This window comes from Cervus elaphus, chromosome 19 (genome assembly GCF_910594005.1).
Source record: "Cervus elaphus chromosome 19, mCerEla1.1, whole genome shotgun sequence".
NCBI lineage: Eukaryota > Metazoa > Chordata > Mammalia > Artiodactyla > Cervidae > Cervus > Cervus elaphus.
The window spans coordinates 95,023,021-95,034,199 of record NC_057833.1 but is presented as its reverse complement, the minus strand read 5'-3'; the positions used below and the strand labels follow the sequence as shown (position 1 = coordinate 95,034,199).

Below are 11,179 nucleotides of genomic sequence, written 5' to 3'. Positions count from 1 at the left end.
AACATTCTTGAGAGCCCCTTGGACAGAAAGGAGATCAAACCAGTCAATCCTAAAGGAAATTAAGTATGAATATTCATTGGAAAAACTGATGCTAAAGGTGAAGCTCCAATATTTTGGCCACTTGTTGTGAAGAGCTGGTTCATTTGAAAAGACCCTGATGCTGGGAGATTGATGGCAAAAGGAGAAGGGGCTGGCAGAGGATGAGATGGTCAGATAGCATCACAGAGTCAGTGGACAGAATCTGAACAAACTCCAGGAAATAGTGGTGGACAGAGGAGCCTGGCATGCTGTCATTCATGAAGCCACAGAGAGTCAGACATGACTTAGTGATTGAACAACAACAATAACAAATGAAATTTTTATAGAGTTGCTAGTTTCAAATTCGCAGAAGGCAATGGCACCCCACTCCAGTACTCTTGCCTGGAAAATTCTATGGATGGAGGAGCCTGGTAGGCTGCAGTCTATGGGGTCGCTAGGAGTTGGACACGACTGAGCACTTCACTTTCACTTTTCACTTTCATACATTGGAGGAGGAAATAGCAACCCACTCCAGTGTTCTTGCCTGGAGAATCCCAGTGATGGTGGAGCCTGGTGGGCTGCTGTCTATGGGGTCACACAGAGTCGGACATGACTGAAGTGATCTAGCAGCAGCAGCAGTTTCAAATTACTATCCACTTTATTTTATTACCTTCTCATTCTTTTTTTAAATTTTTAACCAGATTCTTATCTTTACCTTCATTCTATATAGTAGTTAAACTGTTTAGTGCTGTATTCATATTATTCAATTTCATTTGTCTTACATATGAAATTTTAGTATAATATTTTAATTTGTTAAATAAGCATTATAGGTATGATGGTTAGTAGTAATTAAAATATTATACTCACTATATCTTTTCTTTTCTTAAGATTCTTCAAGTAATAATCATAAACTTAAGCATGTTTTCACCTGTGTTTGGTTTATGTTTCAGTATATAAATTTTGCATTTTATTGCCCCACCCTCCTGATGATCTTTACATACCAATTTACAGAGATCTAACTCATTCTAGTTCTCTTATACTGCTTAACTTTGTTATGAGTCTGCTCTACAATTGATGCATATGTTCATGTTTTCACCAGTGTTTTTCAATGTTAAATTATTTTGCATTGAAGTTATTGAAATTTTGTACATAGAATTAGCACTGAGTCAACTTTTGATGTATCTAAAATTTTGATGTTCATAGTTATTGCCAGCATGCCATCCATTTGGGCATCTGTTCCTAGGTTTTCACTGATTTGCATTTCTTTTCTATGAACTGCTTATGAATGAGCTTTATAAGTTTTCTTGGATTGTTAATCTTTTCCATACTGATTTTGATAGTGTGTTCACTTTGACAATATTTGACAATTGAATTCTTTCAATTCATAAGCATGGGACATCCTTGTGTCTTTCATTTCTTTCATTAGTGTCATCTAGTTTTCAGTGTACATTTATTCCCATGTATTCAATTCTTGTTGATGCTATTGTAAATGGGATTATTTAATTTAATAATTAATAATTTCTGTTTTGGGTAGTTCACTGTAAATATATGTAGATATGACGTTTCAATATGTTGATTTTATACCCTGAAAAGTTGTTGGATTTGTTTTGTAGTTCTGAGTTTTGGTGTGATTATTTGCTTTTTATATATGTAAGATTAGGTCTACTCTGTAGTCTTTTAAATACAGATTCTTGTTCTTAGTATCATACACATCACATAATTTATGCATATTATTGTGTTAACCAGGAGTTTATTCATTTTATTGCTGAATAATATTCCAATTTATGGATCTATCACCATTCTTTATCTTTACTCTAAACTAAGATACATTTTGACTGTTTCCAGCTATTTGCAATTATGATTAAAACTGCTCTAAATATCCACATAGAGTTTTGTAAGAAAAAGAAAACAAACCAGAAACAATACGCACTGATTATTTTTAAGACACTGAAAGTGATGTCGCTCAGTCGTGTCCAACTCTTTGCGACCCTGTGGACTGTAGGCTACCAGGCTCCTCCATCCATGGATTTTCCAGGCAAGAGTACTGGAGTGGGTTGCCATTTCCTTCTCCAGGGGATCTTCCCAACCCAGGGATTGAACCTGGGTCTCCCGCATTTCAGGCAGACACTTTAACCTCTGAGCCACCAGTGAAGCCTAGTTGGGAGAAATAAGAAGCAGATCAATAAGAGATGAGAAACCAACTGAGTTCTAGGATTTTCCCATCTTGCAACAAAAAGAATAAAATACTTAGGAGTACATCTACCTAAAGAAACAAAAGACCTATACATAGAAAACTATGAAACACTGATGAAAGAAATCAAAGAGGACACAAGTAGATGGAGAAATATACCTTGTGCGTGGATTGGAAGAATCAATATTGTGAAAATGAGTATACTACCCAAAGCAATATATAGATTCAATGCAATCCCTATCAAGCTACCAACGGTATTCTTCGCAGAACTAGAACAAATAATTTCACAATTTGTATGGAAATACAAAAAACCTCGAATAGCCAAAGCAATCTTGAGAAAGAATAATGGAACTGGAGGAATCAACCTGCCTGACTTCAGACTCTACTACAAAGTCACAGTCATCAAGACAGTATGGTACTGGCACAAAGACAGAAATATAGATCAATGGAACAAAATAGAAAGCCCAGAGATAAATCTACCTATGGACATCTTATCTTTGACAAAGGAGGCAAGGATATACAATGGAAAAAAGACAACCTCTTTAACAAGTGGTACTGAGAAAACTGGTCAACCACTTGTAAAAGAATGAAACTAGAACACTTTCTAACACCATACACAAAAATAAACTCAAAATGGATTAATGATCTAAATGTAAGACCAGAAACTATAAAACTCCTAGAGGAGAACATAGGAAAAACACTCCAACATAAATCACAGCAAGATCCTCTATGACCCACCTCACAGAATATTGGAAATAAAAGCAAAACTAAACAAATGGGACCTAACGAAACTTAAAAGCTTTTGCACAACAAAGGAAACTATAAGCAAGGTGAAAAGACAGCCTTCAGAATGGGAGAAAATAATAGCAAACGAAGCAACAGACAAAGGATTAATCTCAAAAATATACAAGCAACTCCTGCAGCTCAACTCCAGAAAAATAAATGACCCAATCAAAAAATGGGCCAAAGATCTAAACAGACATTTTTCCAAAGAAGACATACAGATGGCTAACAAACACATGAAAAGATGTTCCACATCAGTCATTATCAGAGAAATGCAAATCAAAACCACAATGAGGTACAATTACACGCCAGTCAGAATGGCTGCTGTTCAAAAGTCTACAAGCAATAAATGTTGGAGAGGCTGTGGAGAAAAGGGAACCCTCTTACACTGTTGGTGGGAATGCAAACTAGTACAGCCACTATGGAGAACAATGTGGAGATTCCTTAAAAAACTGGAAATAGAACTGCCATATGACCCAGCAATCCCACTCCTGGGCATACACACTGAGGAAACCAGATCTAAAAGAGACAGGTGCACCCCAATGTTCATTGCAGCACTGTTTATAGCAGCCAGGACATGGAAGCAACCTGGACGCCCATCAGCAGACGAATGGATAAGAAAGCTGTGGTACATATACACAATGCACTATTACTCAGCCATTAAAAAGAATTCATTTGAATCAGTTCTAATGAGGTGGATGAAACTGGAGCCTATTATACAGAGTGAAGTAAGCCAGAAAGGAAAACACCAATACAGTATACTAACGCATATATATGTAATTTAGAATGATGGTATTGATAACCCTATATGCAAGACAGAAAAAGAAACACAGATGTATAGAACAGACTTTTGGACTCTATGGGAGAAGGCGAGTGTGGGATGATCTGAGAGAATAGCATCGAAACATGTATATTATCAAGTGTGAAACAGATCGCCAGTCCAGGTGGGATGCATGAGACAAGTGCTCGGGGCTGGTGCACTGGGATGACCCAGAGGGATGGGATGGGGAGGGAAGTGGGATGGGGGTTCAGGATGGGGAACAAATGTAAATCCATGGCTGATTCATGCCACTGTATGGCAAAAACCACTACAATATTGTAAAGTAATTAGCCTCCAACTAATAAAAATAATTGGGAAAAAAACTCAACTTTCAAAAAAGATCATGGTATCTTGATGATATCATGAAGATCATGGTATCCAGTCCCATCACTTCATGGCAAATAGATGGGGAAACATTGGAAATAGTGACAGATTTTATTTGCTTGGGCTCCAAAATCACTGTGAATGGTGACTGTAGCCATTCCTTGGGGAAAAAGTTATGACAAATCTAGACAGAGCATTAAAAAACGGAGACACCACTTTGCTGACAAAATTCTATGTAGTCAGGACTATAGTTCTTCCAGTGGTCATGTATAGATATGAGAGTTGAAGCATAAAGAAGGTTGAGTACTGAAGAATTGATGCTTTTGAACTGTGGTGCTGGAGAAGACCATTGAGAGTCCCTTGACAACAAGGAAATCAAGCCAGTCAATCCTAATGGAAATCAACCCTGAATATTAACTGGAAGGACTGATACTGAAAGTGGAAGCTCCAGTTCTTTGGCCACCAGAGGCAAAGAGTCGATTCACTGGGAAAGCCCCTGATGCTGGGGAAAATTGAGGATGAAAGGAAAAGGGGGCAACTGAGAATGAGATGGTTGGATGGCATCACCACTTCAAAGGACATGAGTTTAAGCAAATTCTGGGAGATAGTGAAGGATAGGAAAGGCTGGTGTGCTGTGGTTCATGGGATCACAAAGAGTCAGACATAACTTAGTGAGTGAAAAACACCACCAAATTGGACTTTATCTGCACTTGATCTGGACTTTAAAAGGCCTTTTCTGAAATTAGCATTTATTATTTCCAGAAATCAGTTCAGATATCATCTTCAAAAACAAAGCCTAAACAGATATGTCTATTTTGAAGGTCATGATTTAAACAAGGATTTACATACTTTATTTGTGTATAAAATGGACTTTTCCCTTTTGGTGATATGACCTCAAGTTGTTTTCTATGACTTTCCCCAGATTAAGGTTCTGTAAATTCTCTTCCGCATGATGATAATCCTGGTGGCATCTCTGGAGATAGTCTACTTCAAAACAATGATTAGGGTTCCAGAGAATTTAATTAGATGAGAATCTCCCTTGCAGATGCACCAACTGAATGACTCAATAATATGTGCTGCCGTTAAATGTAGACAAAGTGTTGGTAGACTTTTACCTTTACTTCAGACTGTATTTGTCTGTAGCAGAAATCACATGACAGGATTCTTCTTGAATTGAAATGATGGCCTCAAATCATAATAAAAGTATGTATATGAAATTATTATCTATCCTTCAATAAATTCAAATTTAATAATGCTGTATGAAGACAGGTCAGTAAGAGACTAAGAATCAAAACGTTGCAAAGATCATTTCACTATTTAATTTTCCTTGGTATAAACACCAATGGCAAAATTTTTATTGTAAATAGTTTGTACAAAGTTTGTAATTTTTTTTCTCTCCCTGAGAGAGAATCAAATGCTAAATCAAAATGTTGATTTAACATTTGTCATCAGAAAAAATCCTGCAACAATGAAAAATTTGTGTTTCTGTTCAATACCAATATTCAAAGTCTTTTAGGTAACAGGGTATTAATATTAGCTAATTTTGAAAATCCCAACAACATGAAATGCAAAGTTTCTGAAAGACTGAGATGATTTAATTTCCTATAATTATGGAAAGAGTTGGTCACATGGAACCAGTTCAAGATACAGTGATGCTGCATGTATCTTGCTCTTCATGTTCCCAGAGATGGCATCAGTGTATGAGGGCCAAGGGAGATGGCATCAAAGACCAGAACATGCATTTAAAGGCTCTCTTTATGCAGATAATCAGGAAGTATATTTAGACAGAGAATTCTGTTTTAGGCTTTCTATCTTGCAAGAGTATGTTGGTGGGGTAAGAATTCACCTTTGAAGAGCTCTTCTTTGTGATTTTCATAAACAGCTGTGTTAGGAATTCTTTGTGATTACTAAAATATTGAAAATTCCTTCTACTCTATTCCACAATTTTTGGGTATTTTTTTATTTAATGGTCCAAGAAATTTACCTTCTCAAAGATATTCTTAGAAATTAATTTCAAGTACAAGGATTTGGGGAATTTTCATGGGCAGATATTTGTAAATTTGATGATAGTTTCAATTTATATGCTCTCTTAACATAGCCTGTTAATGTGCTCAAATATTAAAAGGTAAGGTAACATTTGTAGACCATTATTGAGTGGCTTTCAAGAACCCAAGGAATGCTGTAGTAAGCAAGTATTACTTGAGTCCTACTTTTCTGTTCATAGGTGAGCTTCAGCATCCTATCATGTTTATTGACCATTTAGGGATATACTTCCTTTAATAGATTGTTTATATTTTTATTAATTTTATATTCTAATCATTTACTATTTAATTTCTTAGAGATCTTTGTTTATCTTAGATATTTGCTTGTTGTATATCCTCTGAAGTCAAGTTTTGTGTTTTTTTTTTTTCAAATTAATTTTGTCAATTGGCATTGTGGTATTGTATCCTAAATCTCTATAAACTTTTTTGAAATCATCAAATATATCTATTTTGGGTTTAAATGATTGGTTAAGAAGAATTATCCAATCCTAGAATGTAGAAACTCACCTCCTTCATTAACTGGAAAGTAAATATGAAGTAAATCTTGCTTTACTATTTTTAGGCCTTTAATAAATGTTTATTTTTGTGTAAGGTACTAGCTATATGTACAATTTAAATTGCTTCTAGTTGGTAAGCTAGTTGTGCTACCTCATTTATTTAATGCCATGTAGTTTTCTCACATATGGTCTTTTATCACTTGCCTTGGTCTATAAGATTGTTGTGATCAGGCAATATGTTTTAATCAGCCTTTTCTTTTCTTTTTTGGCTGCCCCATGTGACTTGTAGGATCTTAGTTCTCCAACCAGGGGTTGAACCCCAGGCCACTGCAGTGAAAGCACTGAGTCCTAACCACTGGACTACCAGAGAACTCTCACAGCATTGTATTATAATATCTGAAAGTACCAGAATATAATAAATCACAAGACTTATTTTTCAATGAATAAATAAATTATCACAAGACTTCAGAAAGTCATAAGTAACAATTATTTTTATAGATAATTGTGTCCTAAGCTCTGAAATAAAACACACAGAACACTATGGAAACAAGGAACAATGTGACTGAGTTTGTCCTCTTGGGGCTCTCTCAGAGCAACCAGGATCAGAAAATATTATTTGTCTTGTTCTTGCTCATTTACATTGTGACCATGGTGGGCAACCTACTCATTGTCCTGACTGTGGTATTCAGCCCAACCCTGAATGCCCCTATGTATATCTTTCTTGGCTACTTATCATTTAAGGATGCTGTTTATGCTACTACAGTTAACCCAAACACATTTATAGACTTACTCTATGAGAAGAAAACCATTTCACTCCAAACTTGCATGATTCATCTCTTTACAGAGCATTTTTTGGTGGTGCTGAGATTTTACTCCTGGCCGTCATGGCCTATGAACGCAATGTGGCCATTTGCAAACCCTTGCATTATGTGACAATCATGAATCAGCAATTGTGTATCCTGCTATTGCTGTTGGCTTGGGTTGGTGGACTGTTACACGCTATAGTTAATATTCTCTTTGTTTAAAATATTCCCTTCTGTGGCCCCAATGTTATTGACCACTCCATGTGTGACATGTACCCTTTGTTAAAACTGGCCTACACTGAAGCCCACATTATTGTCATCATAGTGGTTGCCAATGATTGCATAATCTGTTTGGTCCTCTTCATGCTCTTACTCATAACCTATGAGATCATTCTGCACTCCCTGAAGAATATTAGTAAGGAAGGGAGGCAAAAGCCTTGTCAACTTGTGGCTCCCACATCATTGTGGTGTGCCTCTTCTTTGTGCCCTGTATATTTCTATATGTGAGACTTCCTTCCATCTTCAGTTCAGTTCAGTCACTCAGTCGTGTCTGACATTTTGTGACACCATGAATCACAGCATGCCAGGCCTCCCTGTCCACCACAACTCCCGGAGTTTACTCAAACTCATGTCCATCGAGTTGGTGATGCCATCCAGCCATCTCATCCTCTGTCATCCCCTTCTCCTGCCCTCAATCCCTCCCAGCATCAGGGTCTTTTCCAATGAGTCAATTCTTCACATGAGGTGGCCAAAGTATTGGAGTTTCAGCTTTAAGCATCTGTCCTTTCAATGAACACCCAGGACTGATCTCCTCTAGGATGGACTGGTTGGATTTCCTTGCAGCCCAAGGGACTCTCAAGAGTCTTCTCCAACACCACAGTTCAAAAGCATCAATTTTTCAGCGCTCAACTTTCTTCACAGTCCAACTCTCACATCCATACATGACCACTGGAAAAACCATAGCCTTGACTAGACGGACCTTTGTTGGCAAAGCAATGTCTCTGCTTTTTAATATGCTATCTAGGTTGGTCATAACTTTCCTTCCAAAGAGTAAGAGTCTTTTAATGCCACGGCTGCAATCACCATCTGCAGTGATTTTGGAACCCCCCAAAAAATAAAGTCTAACACTGTTTCCACTGTTTCCCCATCTATTTCCCCTGAAGTGATGGGACTAGATGCCATGACCTTAGTTTTCTGAATGTTGAGCTTTGAGCCAACTTTCTCACTCTCCTCTTTCACTTTCATCAACAGGCATTTTAGTCCCTCTTCACTTTCTGCCATCAGAGTGGTGTCATCTGCATAGCTGAGGTTATTAATATTTCTCCTGGCCGTCTTGATTCCAGCTTGTGCTTCTTGCAGCCCAGCGTTTCTCATGATGTACTCTGCATATAAGTTAAATAAGCAGGGTGACAATATACAGCCTTGACATACTCCTATTTCTGTTTGGAACCACTCTATTGTTCCATGTCCAGTTCTAACTGTTGCTTCCTGACCTGCATACAGGTTTCTCAAGAGGCAGGTCAGGTGGTCTGGTATTCCCAGCTCTTTCAGGATTTTCCACAGTTTGTTGTGATCCACACAGTCAAAGGCTTTGGCATAGTCAATATAGCAGAAATAGATGTTCTTCTGGAACTCTCTTGCTTTTTCAATGATCCAGTGGTTGTTGGCAATTTGATCTCTGGTTCCTCTGCCTTTTCTAAAACCAGCTTGAACATCTGGAAGTTCATGGTTCACATATTGCTGAAGCCTGGCTTGGAGAATTTTGAGCATTACTTTACTAGCGTGTGAGATGAGTGCAATTGTGTGGTAGTTTGAGCATTCTTTCAGATTGCCTTTCTTTGGGATTGGAATGAAAATGTACCTTTTTCAGTCCTGTGGCCACTGCTGAGTTTTCCAAATTTGCTGGCATATTGAGTGCAGCACCTTCACAGAATCATCTTTCAAGATTTGAAATAGCTCAACTGGAATTCCATCACCTCCACTAGCTTTGTTCATAGTGATGATTTCTAAGGCCCACTTGACTTCACATTCCAGGATGTCTGGCTCTAGGTGAGTGATCACACCATCATGATTATCTGGGTTGTGAAGATCTTTTTTGTACAGTTCTTCTGTGTATTCTTGCCACCTCTTCTTAATATCTTCTGCTTCTGTTAGGTCCATACACTTTCTGTCCTTTATCAAACCCATCTTTGCATGAAATGTTCCCTTGGTATCTCTAATTTTCTTGAAGAGATCTCTAGTCTTTCCCAATCTGTGGTTTTCCTCTATTTCTTTGCATTGATTGCTGAAGAAGGCTTTCTTACCTCTCCTTGCTATTCTTTGGAACTGTGCATTCAAATGGGAATATCTTTCCTTTTCTCCTTTGCTTCCATCTTATCCATTGATAAATCCTTAGCTGTGTTTTAAACCATTATCACCCCTATGATATGCCCTCTAATCTATACTCTGAGAAACAGTGAGATGCAAAATGCCATGGGAAAGCTCTGGATCAGAAAAAGAACATGAGGCAACAGGAAAATGAATGACCAATTTTCAGTGAAGAATTGCTCTTCCCAAGAACACCTTGCGTCATTATTTAACTGCAGTAAATATCTCCTCAGGATTATTAACTTAGTCATGATGAAAAGATTTATTATCTGAATATTTCCCATGATCAAAATATAATTTTAACATTTTAATGACTTCTTATTTCAAAGTTTATATTTTGCTTGAAATAGGTTTTTAAGATTTACACAATTTGCTTAGAAAATATGTATAGCTTTGGGCATAAAATGACTTTATTAAACCTATATATTTATGTTCTATATGATTATTAGGTAGTTAAAATAGGAAAAAGGAGTCCAAAATGGCAGCGGCTAAAAGACAAAGAAAAGCCCGCAAAAATGGAACAAAAGAAAATCCACAGGACCGGAGTGAGAACATCAGGTGAAGCAAACACACCCGCTTCTTGGCTAGCGCAATTTGCATAGGGCAGGCTTAGGGGGGAGGAGACAAAACGTATCAAAAGAGGAAGCCAAGACAGATTGAGACTTTTGCTTTGAGATCGCCTACCCTCACACATCCAGGGTATACTTTCCTTTAGTTGCTGAATGAAACTCTGAGCTGTAATCAAGCTGTAACACTGGGTCCGCAGTTTCCAATCTTTGATGCGGTGAGGCAGAACTAATGAAATTACAGACTCCCCTGACACAATGAGTTTATTTAGTTATTTAGTGTAAGTTTTTTTCTCATGCTTTTCTCTTAAATAATGTGATCTTTTTCAGAATTAATGAGGTGTAGTACAGATTTCAGAAAAAAAAGAAAGATTAAGAAGTATTATATAAATCTCAGTTTAGACCTCTTCACACAAAGACAGCCCATATTGATATTTGATTTATATGACTTTTTAATCTGCAAGATACTTTACACATATTATTTTGTTTCTATTTCTTAGTATGATAAGATTGATGAAGAACATTACAGTGTGTAATATTAATCATCTTTAGGATGTTAATTTTAAAAAATTGACTGAATATGATGCATGTGCAGAAAAATAACCAAGACTTACTTTTCCCCCAAATGGATGTCATATTACCTTTTTAAGTTTATCAGGTTTGCCTAGAGTCATACAATCAGTCAAAAGGAAAATCCACCTTTACATTGTTCATTTAGGGAAGTGTCATGAATTTAAAATAAATGCAAAACTTTTTAACTGGAGTGGT

General features: G+C 37.0%; 1 pseudogene; it reads left to right on the top strand.

The window, feature by feature from the left end:
• Positions 1–7,215: 7,215 nt before the first annotated feature.
• On the top strand, positions 7,216–9,983 carry LOC122675294 (annotated as a pseudogene).
• Positions 9,984–11,179: the final 1,196 nt, after the last annotated feature.